The 16,270-nt window shown below is 37.7% G+C and overlaps 1 pseudogene; it reads right to left on the bottom strand.

The window, feature by feature from the left end:
* Positions 1 to 1,677: 1,677 nt before the first annotated feature.
* On the bottom strand, positions 1,678 to 2,350 carry LOC140522938 (proline-serine-threonine phosphatase-interacting protein 1 pseudogene; annotated as a pseudogene).
* Positions 2,351 to 16,270: the final 13,920 nt, after the last annotated feature.

The following is a 16,270-nucleotide window of genomic DNA, read 5'->3' on the forward strand; positions in this document are numbered from 1 at the left end:
ATTTGGGTTGTAGGTGGAGATGTAGAGGAATTTTAAATACTTTAGGTGTCTGATTCATAATGTTTCTTCTTGCACAGTATTTCTGTTTTCTTCTTCTATAGATTCACTTTTAGATGGTTTATACTACCTACATGTTCTTTTTTTTTTTTAAGTTGGAGAGATTTTTGCAAAATATCTACTGTGCCATCTCATCTATCATATATCCATTGTCTTCTTGAGTCATTTCACATAAAACCTATTTGACTTCTCATTTTACATAATCAAATTCAAAATTACATTCATACCACTCAGACTTTCTCAACCTTAATTTCTCCACCTCTACAGAAGAGGTAATAATTGCTTTTATTCTATCTTTGGATTCACCACAACATTATTCTGATCCAAACCTTCAGACTGATTAATTCTAAAAGATGTCTCTAAAACTCTCTGCCTATTCATTCCCTATGACTCATTTGTCACTCTTTTACCTTCTAGCCTCCCCTAACCCTGTCATCCAGAAACCTTTTTCATATTCTTTTTCTTCAAAGTTATATTATATCACCTATGGTGGGACCAGGTGTGATCCAGATATCATGCCCTGTTTTAGGAATCAAAGAGAGTAGCTAGCAATTGGTCCAGGAGGAGAGACACACAGATGCACAAAACAAAACATGTCTGTGACTAATGAGCTCAAAATAAAGAATTCATATTGAGCGGGGTCAGGAAAATGAAATCAAGGAAAGAACAGAATGTTTAAAACCATAACCATCTGCTTCATACAAAAAAACAGTCTGGGAAAATTGCATCTTATGAATGCAATCTAGGTTTCAAACCTCGTTGATTTGCATAAGAATTACCTTGTTGTTCTAGAGAATAATTATTTAGCACTGGGTGAGAGTGGAAAGGATGTCAGAACTTGGGAGAGGACAGACATCTTCTGACTTTTAGAGATATATGGAGTTCCAGGTCCTCTTCAAATGAAGACCCAGAAGAGAAATATTTTAGAAAGAGGTAGACAAGAAGCCATTGCCTTGATATGTACATTCTTGATTTGCAGATCACCACATTAGAGATTTCTGGAAATTCCTCTTTGGGTGATCTCAGGGACTCTTAGTTGAGCTGAGATATGTTGCTCTAAGTAGAACAGCTTATTGACTCTGTATATTTTCTGGTATATTCTAATCTGTATGCCTTCTTTGATTTCTCTTTATTATTGTCTTAGATAAATGGGTTTATTTACCATTCATTATTTGGGATGGTTTTTGTGCAACTGACTCCCTGGGCCCAAGTTAAGAATTTCCCCTCTATTCATAAATTCATTCTTCCGTTATCTTCTAATAGGTTTATGATATAACCTTTTATACTTGGGTTACTGATATATTTTCACTGTGACTTAGATGCCTGAAACTTCCCTTAGCACCTGGGTGTATTTCGTCTGAACTATCAGTCTGCAACACTGGCCCCTTTCTCTCACTGGTGAGTTCCTTCTGGGGTCACCATTTTGGGGACAGATTCAGGCTAGCTATATTTCACTCCCCTTCCTGTTAAACTGCTGATAATTTGGACTTTGACCTCCTATCCAAACACAGGCAATTCTATCCTCCAATTTCCCCCAATTTTCAGCCTCCCTTTTATTAAAGCAACAATAAAACTTATTTCTTAAGTGGGGGAAGGTGTCAGGAACAGCACAACCCAAGCTCAGGGCTCAGGGGAGAAAGGCAACCAGGAAGTATAGAGGAAACACTCTGACTGAAGGTAGCTTGGGCTCCTTATCAATGCATTGCTGCAGGTCCCAGGTTGTGAAGACTTAGGTGCTTGTCGGAGCATTTTTTCACCTCAGGGCCTCTTAATCATGCTGCAAGCAAGGTAACGGTTGGTTGGGGTTGTGTGAGCCTCCATTGGGGTTTCCAGCATAGAGAGTAGTTCTCAGGCCATTCTGTTCTGTCATTTTATTCTGAATGAAGACTTCTACGTCTGCTTCTAGACTGCAGCCCTCTAGACTTCTCAGGATCTCATCGCTTTTGACACACTGCCTGGAGATCTGATTACAGTGGATCTAGGGGGAGTTCCGGAGAATGATGAGTCGGTCCAACTCCTGGAGTTGAAAGCCTCACAGGTCCACTGGTGTTCGTGCTCCCAGTCACACCTGGCCTTCTCCAGCTGATTAACATTTTGTTTGCACATCCGCTCTGCTTCCTTGGAGGCATCCTTACCTTGCTTCACTTTGTTCTGACGCGTTTCCTTCTGTTTCTGGTTGTCCTGAGAGCTGATGCGATCGAAGGCCCTGCTCCGCCTCATTGGAGTCCTTGCTCTTCTGCTCAGGTCTTCTTGGAGAGGGCAACTTGCTCTTTTGAACTCGGTCCATGGCCATCTGGTACTGAAAAGAACCCATAGACAACCGTGGGAGTGTGAGAGCGATGGGGAAGCCCGAGCAGCGGCTGGCGTCCCAGGATAGCAGAGGAGCTTTTTGGAAGGGGACAGGACACCCGTTGTCCCGATCCTAGTGGCTATTCTCAACTTCTTCCTTGGGGACACAGCTTAACACTGCACATTTGAGGGGGCTGGGCAGGATTTTGTTGGTATAAGGGAACTGCCAGTGAGGAAATCCCCTCCAGCAAAGAGTCCAGCCCAGCTCTGTCCCAGCTAGGGTTAGGAAGCTGCCTGGGGCAGGACTCAAACTCCAGGCTTCCTGACTCAGAGGCTCGGCTTTTTCTGTCCACTACCGCAGGCTGCTTCTCGGTTCTGTACGTAGGAAGCGCTTAATAAATGCCCCACGAACTCAAAGGGATCTGGAGCTGCCCCTCCCCAACCCTGCTTGGTTAGCGCTGACTAGACGCCTCTTTTGGGGGCGGTTTCGTTTTTCTCAGCTCCCTTTTCTGTGTGGTCTTCCTCCATTAGATTATAAACTTCTGGAGGGCAAGTACAGTCTTTTTTTTTTTAGCTTATATTTGTATCCCATCTCTTATCCTTTCAGTTTTGAGTTATTCGTTACCAAGATTTTTCCCCAATTGAGTTTCTCTTCTTATCCTAACTGTGTCAGTTTTGCTTATGCAAAAGCTTCATAACTTTATGCTTGGTTAAGAATTCTCCCCCTAACCAAGGATCTTAAGCACATCTTCATCTATTCTTTTTGTGATATGACTTTTTGTATTTGGGTTGTTTATATATTTTTAATTTATTATAGTATATGGGGTAAGATGTTAATCATTGCCTAATTTCTGCCAAATTGCCTTCTAGTTTTTCTGGAATTTCCTGTCAAAAAGGAGAATTGTTCTGATAGTTTGTCTTCTTGGGTTTATTGAACATTAGCTTGCCATATAGGCAGTGGTCTTATCTGTTGGTCTACTTTTCTATTTTTTTTCTGATTTTGAGGAGTGCTATTTGATAATCTTGTTTGAGATCTAGTAATGTCATGCCCCCTTCCTTTTTTTAAAAATAGTATTTCTCTTGGGATTTGAGATTTTTACTTTTTTCAAATGAATTATCCGATTATTTTGTTTGGTTCTACAAAGTTAGACATTGGTCATTTGATGGGTGTAGCATTAACTCTATGAATTAGTTTAAGCAATATCATGATTTTTATTATATTGAAATAACCAATATCATTATTACATGAGCAATGAATCCCAGTTATTTAAATCTTCCATTATTTCTGTACTAAGTATTTTAAGTCATATGTAAATAAGGAAGGTTAACTTTTGATATTTTCTTTATTTGATGGTTATTTCTAATAAAATTTCTCTACCAGTTCCTGAGGTGAGATTTCAACTCCAATCTTCCTGAGTCCAGGGCCAGCCCTCTGTAGTGCCACCTACCTTCATATTTCTTCTCTTTCCACCTCCCTTCCTTATTTGGAATGCTAAGTGGTTTCCAGGATAGCTGGGTAGTACAGTGCATGTTGTACCAGACCTGGAGTTAGGAAGAGTCATCTTTCAGAGTTCAAATCTGGCCTCAGACGCTTACTAGCCATGCAGCCCTGGATGAATCACTTAACCCTGTTTGCCTCAGTTTCTTCATCTGTATAATGAGCTGGAGAAGGAAATGACAAACCACCCCAGTATCTTTGCCAAGAAAATCTCAAAATGGAGTCATGGAGAGTCGGACAAGACTGAAACGATGGAACGCTTAAAAAGGGGTTTCCATATTCGCTGAGTATCTTGTAACTGCTCTGTTGATGCCACTTGAAACAGTACCATCTAAAAAGGACTTTCAGAGACCATGTCCTTTTTCTCTGGGAGAGCTGATCCTCCTGACTCATTTTTGGCACTCTGCCCTGGGTGCTGAGCTGCACTGACTGGTGAGAGAGTGAGTTGGTGCAGACTTACCTAACCCACTAAATATAGCAAGCCCTAGAGTCTACTTCATATCCCATCCAGTCACCCACCCCAGGCAAGATGCCATTTGTTCTGTGAATCTACATCATCCTCCCCCACTTTTTACCTTTTATTCTAGAAATAATAACAAAATTAAAACTTCTGCTTTGGAAAGTATGCAACAATCTTCTGCCCTGGTCTCCACTCACAATCTTTTTCATTTTCCAGAATGAAAGGCCTTTCATAGATCACCATACCCTTATATGTGTTGTCTGCTCATTCGAATGTAAGGTCCTTGAAGTTAAGTATTGTACCCCTTTTGTATTTCTATCTATAGCATCTAGTGCAGTACTTAACACATCGCAGTTTCTTAAATAATGTATTTATATATACACATATGTATTTATTATACATATTATACTGTAAGTTATAAGATACATTGTGGTTATTTAAATGTGCATTACGTATGTATTATATATATGAGCATGCATTACATATTCTGAATGTGTACATATATGTGTGTGTGTATAAGTATTCAGTGTTCTTTTACTCATTTTTATGCATAGCCTTTTTCTATTCTCCAGTATTATGACAAAGATTTGGCTTCTCTGACTGGATTTTTTCCCCATTGTTTTCTCTTTGAGTCATTTTTTTCACTACTCTTTTAAGGAATACAGTCTTTTCACTGTAAAAGACTCCAGTCTTTTCACTTTCTATTCTACTAGGATGATCAATACATATTTTGTATGTGCGTAGTTTTTACTTGGCACTGGCAGAAACCCATACAACAGACTTTCTAAGGGTCACCAAAAATTCACCTTTTCCTCCATATTTGCTAGAAGAAAGATCTTCAGTTCTTTGTGGTTCTTGTTGGAAGCTCCTGTGATTAGCTCTCATGGCTATTTGCCATGCCAAGCTGCCTATTTGCTGCTTCTGGTAGCCCCACTGGAGAGTCAATCTCCATGGACTCCTGAATGAGGCATTATTTATAGCTGACATCCATGCCTTTTCTTGTGAAATGATGCTAGTTTTCTCAGCTGTCTGATCTATAATGAGCAGATTCTTGCTAAAGCCCAAACACAAACAGAAGCTGACCTCAGCTGTTCTTTGTAAAAAAAAAAAAAAATTAAGTGGAAATTTTTGACCGCCAACCAGTTCTAATCTCATAGAAGAACATTGGAAGGCATCACAAGGAATATCTAGCCCACTTGAATAAGAAAACAGTCCATAAGCTACTCAAGAAAGGGTCATCTAGTCCTTTCTTGAAGTATCTTGGCAAGAAGATTCGGTACTTCCTGAGGCAATTTTGGATGACTATAAGCATTGCAAAATCTTTCATTATATTAATCCTAAATCTACCTCTTTGAGTCTTCTATTCCTTGCACCTAGTTGTCCTCCAGACTCAAGTATGACAAGAGTTATCCCTTTTCTACAATACTGTTCTTTATAATTGAAGACATCTGTAAAATCTCTCTTTACTATTCATGCTTCTTCTTCTTCTAAAAGAAATATCTCATTCTCTTCCTCTCCTCTTCTCTCAGCTTATCAGAATTTATATACCTATTACACTTATGTATTAATTTTGTTGTTCAGTCATTCAGTTATTTCTGACTCTTCATGACCCAGGGGACTATACCTATGAACAATACACTTACGTATAATTCATAAAGCTATAGTCTTGTCACTATGCTTAGTCAGTATTTTATTTCCCTACTCAAATTACAGCATTAACTCTTCTCATTGACTCCACCATCAAATTTTAAGAAAGAATTGTCTTAAGTCACTACTTCTACTTCCTTCCCACTAACTGTACTATTCCCATCAGCATTTTGCAGTTGTGTCTCAGGCTTATTCTGTGACAGAAGCCATATGTTCAAGTCATAAATGTCCTCATTACGATTAAATCCAAGAGCCCTTTTCTATCAATTCACATTCTCCTTGATCTTTCTGCATCATTTAAACACATTTGGTCATGAATTTTGTCTTAATAATCTCCTCCCTTTTTTGTATTTCTACTGGTTCTCCTACCTAATTTCTCTTTATCATCTTCTGAGCACCAGTCCTGAATTTTTATGCTTTCTAGATATCTCCATTATAAATTTCTTCCAACCTCAAATTCAGCACATAAACCCAACTCATATTCTTTACATTACTTCTCTTAATTCCCTTATTTCAAAAGGGGTCAAAATCTCAGAGTCATAGGCTTGCAGAATTGCAGAGGAGGAAGAAACCTTAGAGATCATTTACTCCAATTCATACCTGACCAAGAATTCCTTTCACAGATCCCCAAAAAGTGATCATCTAGCCCAAGGGTGGGGAACTTGCAGCCTTGAGGCCACATGTGGCCTTGTAGGTCCTCAAGTGTGGCCTTTTGACTGAATCAAACCTTCACAGAACCAATCCTTTTATTAAGGGGACTTGTTCTGTGAAGTTTGGATACAGCCAAAGTTGAGGATCCAGAGGGCAACATGTGGCCTCGAGGCCACAGGTTTCCTTGACTAGACTTTACTTGAAGATCTCTGATGAACCTGTTGCTGCTTAAGGCAGGCCTTTAAATACTAAAAGACAACTCACATCCACTGAGTCTTCACTTCTTAAAGCTGCATATTCCCCCACTTGTTATATGACATGGTCTCAGAGACATTCATTATCTTGTCTGGTCTTCTTCGAATGCTTTCAAGTTTATCACTGTCCTTCCTAAACCATACTACACCAAATTGAACACAATGTTTCAGATACAATACTCCCAGGCAGAGTACAGTGGAGATATCACCTTTCTATTCCTAGAAACTATTCTTCTTCTCTTAATGTAAGCCAAAACTGCATTAAGTGTTCTTTGGCTGATGCATCATACTACTATCCCAGACCTTTGAAGGAATTTTACCTTTTTCTCAGTCATCAATTTAATTCAATTAACATTTATTAAACAGCTACCAGGTACCAGGAATGGGCCCATACCACTTAGCATTTGTGCCAATGTTGGGGATACAGATAGGAAAAAGACAATCTGTGCCCCCAGTGACAATACAAAAGGAAGCTAGAACGTATGTTGGGAGGGAGTGTAAGAGATGGTGGCATTATATTCCTTAGAGTTCAATTCAAGCATTGTTGGAGATGGAAAATAGAAAGTTAGCTGGAGAGTCCAGGTCGAATCCTCTATAAATGGAAGTTTTGAGAGGAGTTGAATGCTCTACCAATCAGAGATGAGAGAAGGTAAGGAGAGTTAAACTGCATGATGACATTTCAAGTGATAAGATACCAACACGTCAGCAGCAGCCATCCTTGTCTCTTCTTTGACTCCCCTCCCCTAAAAAAAAAGCTAAAAGGGAAACATAAACCCTTATGTTTGCTAATCATCTCCCTTCCTAGCCTCAGCTCATTCTTAGCTTTAAAACTCTTTATTCTACTGTTAAAGTACCTTTCCATGCTTTTATATAATCTTTCTTACATTCCCTTATCATTCCTTGGGGACCTCTGTTTATTCTGGGCTTAAGATTTCCTAAAACTAGTGATACTTTTACAAAAATCATCCTCCATTATCTGACCTTGCTTCAAAATTCTATTATTATTCTCATTTTATAGATGAAGAAACTAAATCTGAGAAGGCTTAAGTGACTTGCCCAGGGTCACACAAGCAATAAATGTCTATGACCTCACAGGTTCAATTTGTATTGTCTATGAACAGACAGTTGGAAGCCCTATCTGCTGGTCTTTCTGTTTCTCGTAATTTCTGTTTGTATTTTCTCTGAAGTTCAGGGTGCTGACTTTTTTCCCTGAACTAAGTGAATGATATATGTGCATGATTAAAGTAGATTGTTGACTCCTCAAAAGTTGTTTTCCTTTTAGAAAAGCAGATCTAAGAACCTTTACCGCAGGCTCTATGTATGCTGTTACAGAGAGATCCTCAATTTACCTGTACAGACTTTCCTTACAGAATTGTAGGCCATGGGCTACTGCCTATCCCTTCTCTGAACTTTTGTAATTTACTCTCCCAATGTATTTATGAAGCACCTCCTATGTGTTAGGCCCAGTATTAAGCTCTGGGGAAGCAAATATAAAAGATGAAACAAGAAAATGGGAAAAACAAGCTTATACAAATTTATGTACATATTAGTATTATATACTATATACATGTTAAGATACATATATAAGTGTAAACAAAATATATAAATATAAATATTTAATAATTTAATAAATAAAATAATGTATAAGTAATATAAATGTAAAATGAGTAAAAACAAGATATATTGTAAAGAAAGGTACTAACAACTGAGGAGATTAGTTAGAAAAGGCCTTTTATGAAAAATGAACCCTCGGTAGCATATTAAAATTATGCATTAGAGTGCATTCCAGACATGTGTGAGAGAAAAAACACAGAGGCAAGAGATTAAGTGGGTTGTGTGTCAGGATTAGAGAGAACAATCTGGCTGAATCACAGAGAATAGGAAAAGAGTCGTATCTGATAAGACTGGAAAAACAGATTGGGGCCAGGTTATCTAGGGATAAACAGCAAAGTTTATATTATATTTGATTCTAGATTAATAAGTGGCCATCGAAGTTGATCGAGTCACAGCATCAGATCTATACTTAAGGAAAATTACTTTGGTGACAGTGTGTAAGATGACCTGGAGTTTGGAGACCCTTAAGAAATGGAGACAAATGAGGAAGATACTGAAATATTTTAGGAGGAAGTGATGAAGGCCTGAATTAGATGATGGCTGCGTGAGAAGAGAAATGTTGTTGAGGAAGAAAGGGCAAAATTTGGCAAATGATTGACCATATGGAGTACAGGAGAGTGAGGAGTGCAAGGTAATGCCAAATTGAGCATTCCCACCGATAAAGATGGAAAAGGTCTGTAGTAAGTCAGACCTGGCTAGATACCTGTGTGGCATGTCAAGTTTGAGAGTGGTTCAAAATGGGACACTATTAGAAGACCTGACTTCTTACCAAGAGGAAATTTGTTTAGTTAAAATAGGGAAAGAACATTGGTTGAAGAGAAAATATATTTAACTTGGCTAGAGTCTTGATTTAGTTGAGCACCACTCTTCTACCTCTTTTTTGACACGATGGTATACTAACTCATTCTGAGGGAGAAGTTGGAGTTCCTTACAGTTTTTGTTTCATTATTTGTATTTTGATTTTGTACTCAAGTGACCAAGAAGCTTCATCGATAGCCCAAGCATTAGGGTTTGTGGTTATACACACACACACACACACACACACACACACACACACACACACACACACACACCCCACACACACATGCACACACATACACACGCATACATACACATATATATATAGTATATATACATATATTATATATACATATATACACTCTTCAAAAAAATTTTTTATTTGTAATTTATGGAATAAGACAAGCATTTCCATAACAGTACAACAGAAAAGATGATTGCACATGAAACTGCAAATCTCCTAAGCAAAACTTGCTGCTCCTTTCAAATATACACTAAATCATCATGTAAATTTCTTTTTTTCTTCTTTTCTTTTTTTCTTCCTTTTTCCTCCCCTTCACTAAAGATGGCTACCATCAGAGATACACACACATATACATATGTGTCTATTTACATTCTTAAAACACACATATGTAGATACACACATGCTTATGTACATATGCATGTGTGTACATACATGTATAAATGCATGCATGCACATATGCATGTGTGTATATACATACATATACACAGTCTTAAAACATTACTTTTGTCATCTAACTATGCTTAAAAAGAGAGGCCAAACTTATTAAGATGGTATCACTGGGGAAGCAGAGAATCTTTTCTCTGTTTTTGAGAATGTCATATTTGAAGAGGCAAGAGTAGGGGTCAGAGATGCAGTTTTTAAATTCTCAGTTGGGTGAAAGGAATATATATTTTTTTCATTTCTTTCTCACCTTAAGCAACTGCTTTTTGCCTCTCTGTCATTGACTTCTCCTAACAAAGTTTCTCTTTCAAGCTGTATTTAGCCCCATTTTGTGAAGTATGAGCTCAGTCTCCCTCCAAGGCTATTACATTTCACCATTCTTGTGATTCCTTTATGTCTATGCAAATCAGGCCACAAGCAATTAAAGGAGGCATGGCTAGGCAGTTATCCAAAAACTACTCTAACCATATTCACTAACCTAAGGTACTGCATTTACTGTTGGCATCATTAACCCAGATCTATCTTAAATAAAACTACCCAATGGAATTTTCTTGATGTTCAGGCTTAACATCAGTCCTATTTGAGCACAGTATCCTATACAGCATTTTTTTCCCCAAAGGTATTATTGACAACATAAGAATGTCTACAAGGCGTGGGAGAGCCAGTGTCCCGAGCGTAATTTTTAGCACACTGCTTCAAAACCCAGAGATTGTTTATTTGGAAGATTTCATAATGAAAGGATGGTTTGTTTACTAACTGCAAGTAACCAATCAGCACACATCACATTCTTTGGTCATGTGGTTATCTTCCAGGCAGAATCCGAATGGACACCAATATCATTTGATAGTCTGTGAGAGTCCCTTGTTAGTCATTAACTGTGAATGACTTCCAGCAGCTCCCAACCTTATCTGGACTCAAACCAGCTACTGTCCTCTGAGTTGAAAGGATATCTTTTCCTATTACCCAATCACTTGAGGCATCCAGTCCCCCACTTCCTACTCATTGTCACAGTCAGCATACAGCACGTACTGTTCTAGCAGGTGTCTAAAGCTGGATCAGATTACTGATCACAGAGAATTTCACTTTCAAGCCACTCACCAAATACCAGTGGGAGGAATCTATTCCTGCTTGGACTTGAACTTCAAGCTTTTGAGTCTTCTGGTTCTCTAGTCTTCATAGATTAATTCATATTGATGTGAAATTCCATTCTCTAAGAGCATCCATCCCTCTGCATAACTGGGTTTTAAGGCTAGCTCAGGAGAAAGAGTGGGAGGGAAAGTTATATTTGTAACTCGAGCATGAATCTTCAGGTTTTCAGTCTATTCAAACAGATAATAAAGATTTAGCTTTTTCTTCTTTTGTTTATGAAGATAATTTTTGGGTGCTGTTTTTCTTGTCCTTATAGACAAAATTTTTTTTAAAAAGCCCTCTCAGGGTAACAACAGTAGAAAACTTCCATTAGGATTGCTTCACTTCTTCATTGGTTATATAGAATGTGAGTGAGCTAATGAGTATAGAAGAAGCAGAATAAGAGAATATTAAAGTACCATCTAAAGAAGATCTTGCCACCGAATACCATCACCAAGGTCACGTTTTATGCTCTGATGTCTTCAGAAACTCAACATATAACAAAAGTAATACCTCATATCATGTTGTATTTCGAGATTTACAAAACCATATATATATATATATATATATATGTACATGCACATATATTTTATACACTCACATGTACATATCCATATATATGGGTGTACATATATAAATGTATCTAGTTTCCATATCTGCATAATTTAAAAATATAAAATAATTGTGTATACATTATATATATATACACTTACCTGAGAATATAATATGTAATATTGTGCTTGAGTTTGAAAATAACTTTATAAAGTACGAGCTATTATTTTGCACATTTTACAAACAAAGTAACTGAGGTCTATTAAGGTACAAAACAAAGACCAAAGTAACATCTGATAGGAAAAATATAATGTTACCAACAGGGACACTAAGGGAAGACTTCATGGACAAGATAGTATTTAGATGGGTATTTAAAAGGATAAATAGGATTTTAGGCAGGGGTGGTGGTAGGGAAGGGATCAAGTATTTATTAAGCACCTATTATAGGCTAATCATTATACTAATTGAGTTACAAATATTATTTGATCCTCACAACTACTGCAATATTCTTCCAACAACTCTGAAAGGTTCATGCTATTATTATCCCCACTTTACAACTGTTGTTGTCCTTCATTCTCCAGGAGGACCAAAATGACATCACCATGATAATGTGAAATTTCAGTGTGTTCCACTGTGGCTGATCAGACCAACATGAGTTCGGAATTCTCTACCACAGATCAGGCACAGAGAGTTCGTGTGAATATTTGTGTGTGCTTACTTCAAATTTGCTCATTCTATGTTTACTTTGTGAGATCTCAATTCTGCTTTGCTCATATAGCACAGCACCCTTTCTGATGTGGGCATGCAATGCTGAGCAGTCCGGTAACAGTGTTTCCCATGTTACACAGTCGATTCCAAAGTTCTTGAAGAGAGACCTTGAGAGTGTCCTTGTATTACTTCTGACCACCATGTGATTGTCTGCCTCATGCAAGTTCTCCATAAAATAGTCTTTTTGGCAAGCGTGCATTTTGCATTCGAACAACGTGGCCAGCCCATCAGAGTTGCACTCTCTGAAGCATAGTTCGAATACTTGGCAGTTCAGCTCGAGCAAAGACTTCAGTGTCTGGTACCTTATCCTGCCAGATGATCATCAGAATCTTCCTAAGACAGTTCAAATGGAAGCAATTCAGTTTCCTGGCATGGCGATGGTAGATTCTCCATGTTTCAGAGGCATACAACAATGAGGTCAGGACAATGGCTCTGTAGACCTTCAATTTGGTAGTCAGTCTAATACCGCTTCTCTCCCGAACCTTTCTTCAGAACTTCCCAAATACTGAGCTAGCTCTGGAAATGTGAGCGTCAACCTCATTGTCAATATGTACATCCCTGGAAAGTACACAACCAAGGTAAATGAACTTATCCACAGCTTTCAAAACTTCTCCATTTGTTGTAACCGATGGTTCCATGTATGGATGGTGTGATGGTGGCTGATGGAGCACCTGTGCCAAAATTAGCACAGACAGCAGAGAATTGATCCATATTTTGTTGCATCTCAGCTTCAGAGGCTGCATTGAGTGCACAGTCATCAGCAAACAGAAAATCATGCACCAACACTCCCTCCACTTTGGCCTTGGCTTGCAGCCTTTTCAGATTGAAGAACTTACCATCAGTATGGTAGTTGACTTTGATGCTGTGTTCATTCTCATTGAAAGCATTTGACAACATGACTGAAAACATCATGCTAAAAAGCATGGGAGCAAGCACACAGCCCTGTTTCACTCTGTTGGTGACTGGGAAGGCACAAGAGTATTTTCCTTTATCCAGAACCCGGACAAACATGCCATCATGAAAATGACGTACAATATTGATGAACTTCTCCAGGCAACCAAATTTTGGCATAAATGTCCATAAGCCCTCACGACTAACAGTGTCAAAGGTCTTAGTCAGATCTACAAATGTTGGGTACAGACCTCTGTTCTGCTCCTGGCATTTCTCCTGGAGTTATCAGGCAACAAACACCATATCGACTGTTCCTCAGCTCTTTCTGAGGCTACACTGGCTCTCAGATATACGACCATCTTCCAGGTGAAGATCAGCCTATTAAAGAGGGCTCTAGCAAGAATTTTTCCAGCAATGACTAAGTAATGACTTTACAACTAAGGAAACTGAGATAGACAAAAGGTAAGTGACTTGCCCAGGGTCATACAATTAATAAGTGTCTGATTTGAACTTTAGGTCTTCCTGAGTCTAGACCCAGTGCTCTATCCACTGTGACACTTAGATACTAATTAAAGGTATCTCAAGCATAAAATTAGATTCACAGAGAACTAGTCAACCAACTTAGATTTTTAAGAAGAAATGCACAAATCTTGGAAGCAAGACTTTTTTTTTAAAGAGAAACTTGCTGCAAAGATTTTTCCCTAGCAACTCCTTTCCTTCCAATTTTAGCTACACTGTTTTGTGTGTTGAAAACCTTTTTACATTGTTATGTAATCAGAATTATTTATATTTAGTTCTAGAAGTAATAGGGAGTCAACAGAGTTGGCAACAGCCAGATGCAGTGGATAGAATGTTGAACCCGAAGTCAGGAAGACTTATCTTCTGAGTTGAAATCAGGCCTCAGACACTTACTAGCTGTGTGACCCTGGGCCAGTTATTTAACTCTGTATGCCTTAGTTCCTCATCTGCAAAACAGGTGAAGGAAATGGCAGACTACTCCAATAAGAAAACCTCAGATGGGATAATGAAGAGTTGAACATGACTGAACAACAACAAAAGAGTTGATTGGGTAGAGAGCCTAGTGATTAGGTCTTTGCTAAAGGAAAATTACTTTGAAAATTTGTTCTATGATATTTTCTATTTCTTCTTTGCCCTTGAGCTCGTCCACATCAATAGATCTGAATGATAAAGTAGAGTGTTGGACCAACAGTCAAGAATACCTAAATCCTGTCTTTGGCACTTCCTATTTGTGTAACCCTGGGCAAGTCACTTAACTTTTCTCGTCCACATTTTAGTCATATAGTAACTGCCTCACAGAGTTGTGATGAGAATCCTTCTATTTCTAATTTGTTTGTAGTATCACTTTGTATATCTAAGTCATATGTTTAATTTATAATGAGAACTATTCCCCAGTTAATAAATTATTAAAGGAAAAGAACAGGAAGTTCTAAAAAATATAAAATATCAATAGTCATATGAAGAAAAATTAAAATCACTTAAAATTAGAGAAATGCAAATTAAAGCAAGTCTTAGATCCATATCACATCCATCAAATTGGCAAAACTGACAAAAGAAAAAGAAAAAAGGCAATTGTTTATGGTGTTTTGACGCATTGTTGGTGAAACTTTGAATTGGGTCAGCCATTTTGGAAAGGAAATTAAACTTCCCCCCAATATACTCAACTGTGATCATTTGACTCATCAATACCATGACCATATCTATACCCCAAAGAGATCACAAAAGGAGAAAAAGGACCCATATTTACAATAGCACTTTCTGTAATATCAATGAACTAGAAATGAAGGGATCACCTAATAATTAGGGAGTGGCTGAAAAATTTATAGTATGTTAACATAATAAAATACTATTGTGGTATAAAAAATTTATTAAAGAGACTGGTTGAGAGAAACCTAGGAAAACCTCTATGAACTGATGCAAAGTAAAGTGAGCAGAAGAGAACAATTTATATAATAATAACTTTATAAATAAATTTTAGAAGACTTGAGAACTTTAATTAATGCAATGACCAGCTGTGATTCTAGAGCACTACAGATAAGGCAAGCTACCTATTTCTTAACAGAGAACTGATAGACTAACGAAGGAGAAAAGCATACATTTTCAGAAATAACCAATGGGAGAATTTGTTTTGCCTGATTATATTTGCGATAATGGCTTTCTTTTTCTTTTTTATTTTTCCTCACAGTTGGAAGTTTGGGCAGGCTGGGGGTGGGGGGGAGCATAGGGTTAAGGTATAAAAAAAAGAAAAAAAAAGGAAAAAATTAGCATCACTGAGTTATCTCTACTAAAAATTCTGAGAACAGAAGGAAGGCCAGAAAAAAGCAAGACAACTCTGAAAAAGGTTGTACTTATTATACATTTATTCTATACAGAATAGCAAGCTGTATGCCATAGAGATCTGTGAAAATCTAACAAATTCAATGAGCAACAATTATTCCATAGGACTAATGAAGAACATGCTCCCCCAGCTCCTTTAGAGAAATCAAGTACAGAATATGACATGCATTTTTGGACATGGTTATTGTGGAATTTGCTTTGCATCACTACACAAATTCATTGCAAGAGTTGTCAGTTTCTTTTTTGTTTTACAACTGAGGATGTTGGATGGATAGGAAAAAATGTTTGTGAACTGAAAAAAATTAAAAATAGAACTGTGCTGAAGATAGAAGCAAGGCTGTGTAGCAGAGAATATATATATATATATATATATATATATATAATATGGACTTACTGTAGATGCGATGGCAAAAACTTGCAACAGTAAGAAGAGCTGCTTAATTTTTATTTTGCTTATATTTTCTTTGCAAAGAAAACTTTACACTGAAAATAATAGAATACAAATTCCTAACAGAGAACTTGACACCATGATAAGTAAAGAGATAGTAAGAATGAATTAATTGCCTGGGTCAGATGAGCTGCATCCTTTTATATTCAAGGAACTAGCAGGTATGATTGCTGAG

Source organism: Notamacropus eugenii, chromosome 2 (assembly GCF_028372415.1).
Source record: "Notamacropus eugenii isolate mMacEug1 chromosome 2, mMacEug1.pri_v2, whole genome shotgun sequence".
Classification (NCBI taxonomy): domain Eukaryota; kingdom Metazoa; phylum Chordata; class Mammalia; order Diprotodontia; family Macropodidae; genus Notamacropus; species Notamacropus eugenii.